The following is a 7,500-nucleotide window of genomic DNA, read 5'->3' as shown; positions in this document are numbered from 1 at the left end:
GTCCGCCGCTCGCCGCTCGCTCGCTCAGCCAAAAATGGCCAGTTTTGGCCCGTTTTTGGGCCGTTTTGGCCAGTTTTTGGCCTGTTCTTGCGTTGCGCGGCGACCGTCGTGAGCGGAGCAAAATGTCAGCCATCTCAGCACCCTGGAACCCCCCGGGTGGCACAGGGCTGGATGGGGCTTTCGTATAGCAGGGACGGTGCTGCCTCTCGCTTCGCTCGCTGTCCGCCGCTCGCCGCTCGCTCGCTCAGCCAAAAATGGCCAGTTTTGGCCCGTTTTTGGGCCGTTTTGGCCAGTTTTTGGCCTGTTCTTGCGTTGCGCGGCGACCGTCGTGAGCGGAGCAAAATGTCAGCCATCTCAGCACCCTGGAACCCCCCGGGTGGCACAGGGCTGGATGGGGCTTTCGTATAGCAGGGACGGTGCTGCCTCTCGCTTCGCTCGCTGTCCGCCGCTCGCCGCTCGCTCGCGCAGCCAAAAATGGCCAGTTTTGGCCCGTTTTTGGGCCGTTTTGGCCAGTTTTTGGCCTGTTCTTGCGTTGCGCGGCGACCGTCGTGAGCGGAGCAAAATGTCAGCCATCTCAGCACCCTGGAACCCCCCGGGTGGCACAGGGCTGGATGGGGCTTTCGTATAGCAGGGACGGTGCTGCCTCTCGCTTCGCTCGCTGTCCGCCGCTCGCCGCTCGCTCGCGCAGCCAAAAATGGCCAGTTTTGGCCCGTTTTTGGGCCGTTTTGGCCAGTTTTTGGCCTGTTCTTGCGTTGCGCGGCGACCGTCGTGAGCGGAGCAAAATGTCAGCCATCTCAGCACCCTGGAACCCCCCGGGTGGCACAGGGCTGGATGGGGCTTTCGTATAGCAGGGACTGTGCTGCCTCTCGCTTCGCTCGCTGTCCGTCGCTCGCCGCTCGCTCGCGCAGCCAAAAATGGCCAGTTTTGGCCCGTTTTTGGGCCGTTTTGGCCAGTTTTTGGCCTGTTCTTGCGTTGCGCGGTGACCGTCGTGAGCGGAGCAAAATGTCAGCCATCTCAGCACCCTGGAACCCCCCGGGTGGCACAGGGCTGGATGGGGCTTTCGTATAGCAGGGACGGTGCTGCCTCTCGCTTCGCTCGCTGTCCGCCGCTCGCCGCTCGCTCGCGCAGCCAAAAATGGCCAGTTTTGGCCCGTTTTTGGGCCGTTTTGGCCAGTTTTTGGCCTGTTCTTGCGTTGCGCGGCGACCGTCGTGAGCGGAGCAAAATGTCAGCCATCTCAGCACCCTGGAACCCCCCGGGTGGCACAGGGCTGGATGGGGCTTTCGTATAGCAGGGACGGTGCTGCCTCTCGCTTCGCTCGCTGTCCGTCGCTCGCCGCTCGCTCGCGCAGCCAAAAATGGCCAGTTTTGGCCCGTTTTTGGGCTGTTTTGGCCCGTTTTTGGCCTGTTCTTGCGTTGCGCGGCGACCGTCGTGAGCGGAGCAAAATGTCAGCCATCTCAGCACCCTGGAACCCCCCGGGTGGCACAGGGCTGGATGGGGCTTTCGTATAGCAGGGACGGTGCTGCCTCTCGCTTCGCTCGCTGTCCGCCGCTCGCCGCTCGCTCGCTCAGCCAAAAATGGCCAGTTTTGGCCCGTTTTTGGGCCGTTTTGGCCAGTTTTTGGCCTGTTCTTGCGTTGCGCGGCGACCGTCGTGAGCGGAGCAAAATGTCAGCCATCTCAGCACCCTGGAACCCCCCGGGTGGCACAGGGCTGGATGGGGCTTTCGTATAGCAGGGACGGTGCTGCCTCTCGCTTCGCTCGCTGTCCGCCGCTCGCCGCTCGCTCGCGCAGCCAAAAATGGCCAGTTTTGGCCCGTTTTTGGGCCGTTTTGGCCAGTTTTTGGCCTGTTCTTGCGTTGCGCGGCGACCGTCGTGAGCGGAGCAAAATGTCAGCCATCTCAGCACCCTGGAACCCCCCGGGTGGCACAGGGCTGGATGGGGCTTTCGTATAGCAGGGACGGTGCTGCCTCTCGCTTCGCTCGCTGTCCGTCGCTCGCCGCTCGCTCGCGCAGCCAAAAATGGCCAGTTTTGGCCCGTTTTTGGGCCGTTTTGGCCAGTTTTTGGCCTGTTCTTGCGTTGCGCGGTGACCGTCGTGAGCGGAGCAAAATGTCAGCCATCTCAGCACCCTGGAACCCCCCGGGTTGACACGGACTTAGCTGGTTTTGCCTAAGTCGTGCGGCACCCTTGCGCGTCCGTCCGCAAAGGTCAGCCTCCCCGAAGCCTCCCATTGTCCCTTAGGACCAACAAAAGAGAGAACGGGTTAAAGAGAACGCCTCAAACGGGATCCACAAGCAAACATGTCCGAAAAACACTTCATAGACAAAGCAAATTACAAACAGACTTTACAAGCTCTGAACAGTGGCACAACAAAGGGTAAAATGGTCCATTACAGACCGAAAAGCTCTCGCACGTGTCTACATGACACAACCTTTATTTACAAGCCTAAAGAGGCCACCAACCCAACTAACATGGGACTTATAAGCCTTCGGCTGCCCCTTTACATTCTGTACAAGGCATGAACATGCCAAACGACACGGACATACATAATCATTACATCCAACACCTTGTTTAGAAGTTTGTCCGTGACATTCTCCCCCACTTATCCCTTCGACGTCCTCGTCGAAGCCTTTGTGAACACTGCAACTCTTCGCCTTTGCTGAGTCTTCAATCTTCTGCTCCAGCTGCAATGCGCCTCCTGGCTCCCAGCTGCTCTCCGCTGCTGTTTTTGAGTAGTCGAACCTTTGATCCGCCATGCTGCTTCAACTCGCCAATGACTCTGACTCTGGTGTGGGGTTGGCTGAGTTGTGTTGATCCTCGTTGATTCCTGCGGATCCACCAAAATGAAGGAAAAGACCATCCTTACTGCGCCAGTCTCTCAAAAATTCCACATGCTGCTTGAACTGGGTGGATGCTTGTTGGAGCTTTAACGAGCATCGCCTCGCAAACTTCTGATGTTTTGGGTCCTTCCTCCACAACATATGCTCATTGACTCTTCTTTCAGTTAGTTGTCACATCCAAGTAGGTTCGCATCACTTCCGCTTTCGATTGGCATTTCGTTGGGAAATGAAGCGGACAATCTACTCTCAGTAGCACTGATCACCGTTGGTGAGGATTTGACAACTGTTGTCTTCCATTCTCTTCGAAGGGTCTTTGAACTTGTGCAGAGCTCCTCTGCTGGATAGATAAGAGAACTGGGGTACTCGGTTTCGCCCATTCTCTTAAGAGTTGAGAAGGCAAAGGTTACTTGACTTCGCCCGCCTCCTCGAGGTTGTACTTCATGCATCGAGCTGGTTACTGGCCTTCGCCTGCTCTTTGCTCACACTTCTGAAGCACTTGAAGTGTTTGCACTCCTTGCGTTGAGTTAGCTACTGTGATTCACCTTCTCAATGCCATTGAACTTCTGGAATGCAGGAAGTTTTCACCCCAACTTGGAGTAATTCTCTGATAGATGAGGTCGCCTCTGGGATTATACCGTCTTCTCCATCAACCCTGCCGCCTACTACACTGAGTAGCAAAGGTACAGCACCGCGTACTGCTTGCTTCGTTCCTTGGTCGTGCACTCTTGCATGACCCGAAGTCCTTCACTTACGGCTATCTTGATGAGAAACTTGTTGACACCGGTCTTACGAAGTTTCTTGGCCTCTGCCCTTCAGCCTTGTCTCGGTACTTGGAGATTGCCTCTGCATGCTCCACCTCCTCGGCCCCTTTCACGACCAAGCGCTCTCCCTCCGTGAGAGCAAGGGATCAATGACTTTGATGGAAGTCCCGCCTCTGCGGTACCATGGCGCTGCCATGCCCATGGCCCTACTATCCGTCGCCTCGCATCTACATCCCCTTTCTTCACAATCAGTAGATATGCCTTCGTGACACTCCTCTGAGTCCACCTCCATTCTCACTGATTGCTTGATTTTGGGTAGCTAAGTCCCTCTGGACTTGTCGTCGCTTCCTCGCCCCTTTCGACCTCCTGCTTCAACACATCTCTGTTCTCCAAGCAGTCTGTTTGGTCGATGGAAAGACAGACTGCAACTCCCATGCATGGCCTCTGCCATCACATTGTAGGGTTTGCACCGATTCTGTTCTCCTTAGCTTCCTTGGTAGCAACGTTCGCTTACTCGACCTTGTCCTCTGACCTGTCGGGCTCCCTTAAGCGAATATGAGCTCTGGAGCAGTCCAACTCTCCAGCTGCTTCGATCATACCTCTGCATGATCAAGTCCCTCCCATGGAACTCACTGGTACTTGCATTCGAACTTTTCCCTTAGTGGAACACAGCCCCCATATGCTGATGACCAAGGTTTTCGTCCGATGCAAAGTTCGATGCACGCACGGAAGACCCGCCTCTGCGGTACCATGGCCTTCACTCCTTGAATCCATAGCCCTTCTTGCCGTCGTGTTGTTCACCGAAGCGGAGCTCCCAGTAGCTCCTGATCATACCTCCATATGATCTCATCCCTCACGGGACTCTGTCGTGTGTATCGCATTGCCATGAACTGTCCCACCACGATCCGCTGCACCATGTCGCCTCCTGGTGACATCTCCATTGCATTCTGATCCTTGTGGAATAAACTCGAATTGTGAACCCTCCATGTGTGGCCTCTGCCAATACATCGCAGGGTCTCCTCCACCTTCGATTTTGTTCGCTCCTTTGGCAATCGACCTTCATCCACCCACTCTTGGGCCACACCTAGATGAAGCACCGCTCTAGGACAGTCCGTCGCCTAGAAGCTCCCGAAGTCCACCGACTTCGCTGTAAATTGTGCACCATTGCCTGGATCCTGGGCCTCTGCCCCTACCAGCACAATCTCCACTGCGCACCGCTTCCCTCATGGCAACTTGAATGACAACACTGTGGCATATTCTTCAAGAGTACCCGCCTCTGCGTCCTCTTGCCCCGTGCTAAGGCCTTCTGAACTCAACTCCGCCTCCGCAAATTGAGTCGCCTTAGTTCCTCCATCAAATGCTCTTCCGAGATAAGGTGCATGTGCCCCGAAGCTCCCTTCGTCTTTGGCACCATGCAAGATGAGTTCGCTCTGTCAGAATGAAGGACCCATGGAACAGCATGATTCTACTCCTGCCTCTGCAAGAGTTCATGTCCTTGACCTCTGTCTAGGGAAAGCGCTGTGCCTCTGCTCCATGTTCCAACTTCTATGCTGGCTCCCTTCATGCGGCTTGGGTACTTCGCCAAGTTACACCCCAGTTGCTCCGCTCCTCGTTTTTGCATTGAGTCGATGGTGGCCCTTGCGCCCACCATTCCACGGGTCAGCCCTCCCTTGAGTCCGATCTCCATATCGACTCTAAGTGTGCCTTCATTTAAGTTGCTTCAGGTCGCTCCCCCACTTGATCTCGCAATGCATCCACCCATGCATTCTCTCGAGCGAGATCATGTGACAACTCCTCGCTGCTTGCTCGGTCCATTGAGCTTCGTGGAGTTGTTGTTTGTGAGGTACTCCTCCTCAACATGTGAAGTCCGTCTCACATGATTCTCCCTCTGGAGAGCCGAGACTTATCCCTCCTGGATAACTGTCCCGTTGGAGCAACATCTCTCTTCGTTTCGGAGACCACCATCCCCTTGGACTACTCCGATCTGCTGAACAAACTGTGCATTGTTCTGCCTCTTGCAAACGCACTTGCTAGATTGCGACTCCACGTCAATACAGCCCCCACTGTACCCCTCAAGGCCTAGCAACATGCTGAACTCATTGCACACTTCAGCCTCCTACGGACGTATCCTTCGCTTGCCAAAGAGAATGTTTCAATGCTCCATGGCGCCGAGTCTCGGTCGCCTTGGGATGGCCACGAACATTCCGTCGTCCGCATACAAGCCCATGCATGAGTACCAAATTCTTCGAGTTAGCAATTCCCCTCACCTCTGTGAGCTTTGCACAACTCTTTTGGTCGTTGCACAACTCATTCCACCTTGCATGGTCTCATTCTTGCCAAGCGCCTCGCTTGCCTAGAGCACCATCAAGTATAGTTGTCAACGTTGAGCCGTAGCTCAAACTCAGCCATCCCAACCTTTGTGCGCTCCAAATTTTTCCAAGCTTGCCTGTTCTCGTGGTGCCTCTTGCGCGAAGGGTTGGCCAATCCTCTGAATGCCAATTTCAGATGCCCGCTCCTCTGAGCGACTCTTTTCCCTACATCTCCATGCCCGTTTTCCCTCAAACGGTCGCGCGTTTCTGACTGCCCTCAACGCAGCCCCGCTAGGTCCCCCACGTTTGCATGTCAAGTGTTTCTATGAGTGCTTGTCCCGCTCTGATACCATATGACACGGACTTAGCTGGTTTTGCCTAAGTCGTGCGGCACCCTTGCGCGTCCGTCCGCAAAGGTCAGCCTCCCCGAAGCCTCCCATTGTCCCTTAGGACCAACAAAAGAGAGAACGGGTTAAAGAGAACGCCTCAAACGGGATCCACAAGCAAACATGTCCGAAAAACACTTCATAGACAAAGCAAATTACAAACAGACTTTACAAGCTCTGAACAGTGGCACAACAAAGGGTAAAATGGTCCATTACAGACCGAAAAGCTCTCGCACGTGTCTACATGACACAACCTTTATTTACAAGCCTAAAGAGGCCACCAACCCAACTAACATGGGACTTATAAGCCTTCGGCTGCCCCTTTACATTCTGTACAAGGCATGAACATGCCAAACGACACGGACATACATAATCATTACATCCAACACCTTGTTTAGAAGTTTGTCCGTGACAGGGTGGCACAGGGCTGGATGGGGCTTTCGTATAGCAGGGACGGTGCTGCCTCTCGCTTCGCTCGCTGTCCGCCGCTCGCCGCTCGCTCGCGCAGCCAAAAATGGCCAGTTTTGGCCCGTTTTTGGGCCGTTTTGGCCAGTTTTTGGCCTGTTCTTGCGTTGCGCGGCGACCGTCGTGAGCGGAGCAAAATGTCAGCCATCTCAGCACCCTGGAACCCCCCGGGTGGCACAGGGCTGGATGGGGCTTTCGTATAGCAGGGACGGTGCTGCCTCTCGCTTCGCTCGCTGTCCGTCGCTCGCCGCTCGCTCGCGCAGCCAAAAATGGCCAGTTTTGGCCCGTTTTTGGGCTGTTTTGGCCAGTTTTTGGCCTGTTCTTGCGTTGCGCGGTGACCGTCGTGAGCGGAGCAAAATGTCAGCCATCTCAGCACCCTGGAACCCCCCGGGTGGCACAGGGCTGGATGGGGCTTTCGTATAGCAGGGACGGTGCTGCCTCTCGCTTCGCTCGCTGTCCGCCGCTCGCCGCTCGCTCGCGCAGCCAAAAATGGCCAGTTTTGGCCCGTTTTTGGGCTGTTTTGGCCAGTTTTTGGCCTGTTCTTGCGTTGCGCGGCGACCGTCGTGAGCGGAGCAAAATGTCAGCCATCTCAGCACCCTGGAACCCCCCGGGTGGCACAGGGCTGGATGGGGCTTTCGTATAGCAGGGACGGTGCTGCCTCTCGCTTTGCTCGCTGTCCGCCGCTCGCCGCTCGCTCGCGCAGCCAAAAATGGCCAGTTTTGGCCCGTTTTTGGGCCGTTTTGGCC

The sequence above is a fragment of the Musa acuminata genome, unplaced genomic scaffold (genome assembly GCF_036884655.1).
Source record: "Musa acuminata AAA Group cultivar baxijiao unplaced genomic scaffold, Cavendish_Baxijiao_AAA HiC_scaffold_154, whole genome shotgun sequence".
In the NCBI taxonomy this organism is placed as follows: domain Eukaryota; kingdom Viridiplantae; phylum Streptophyta; class Magnoliopsida; order Zingiberales; family Musaceae; genus Musa; species Musa acuminata.
This window is presented reverse-complemented; position numbering follows the sequence as displayed.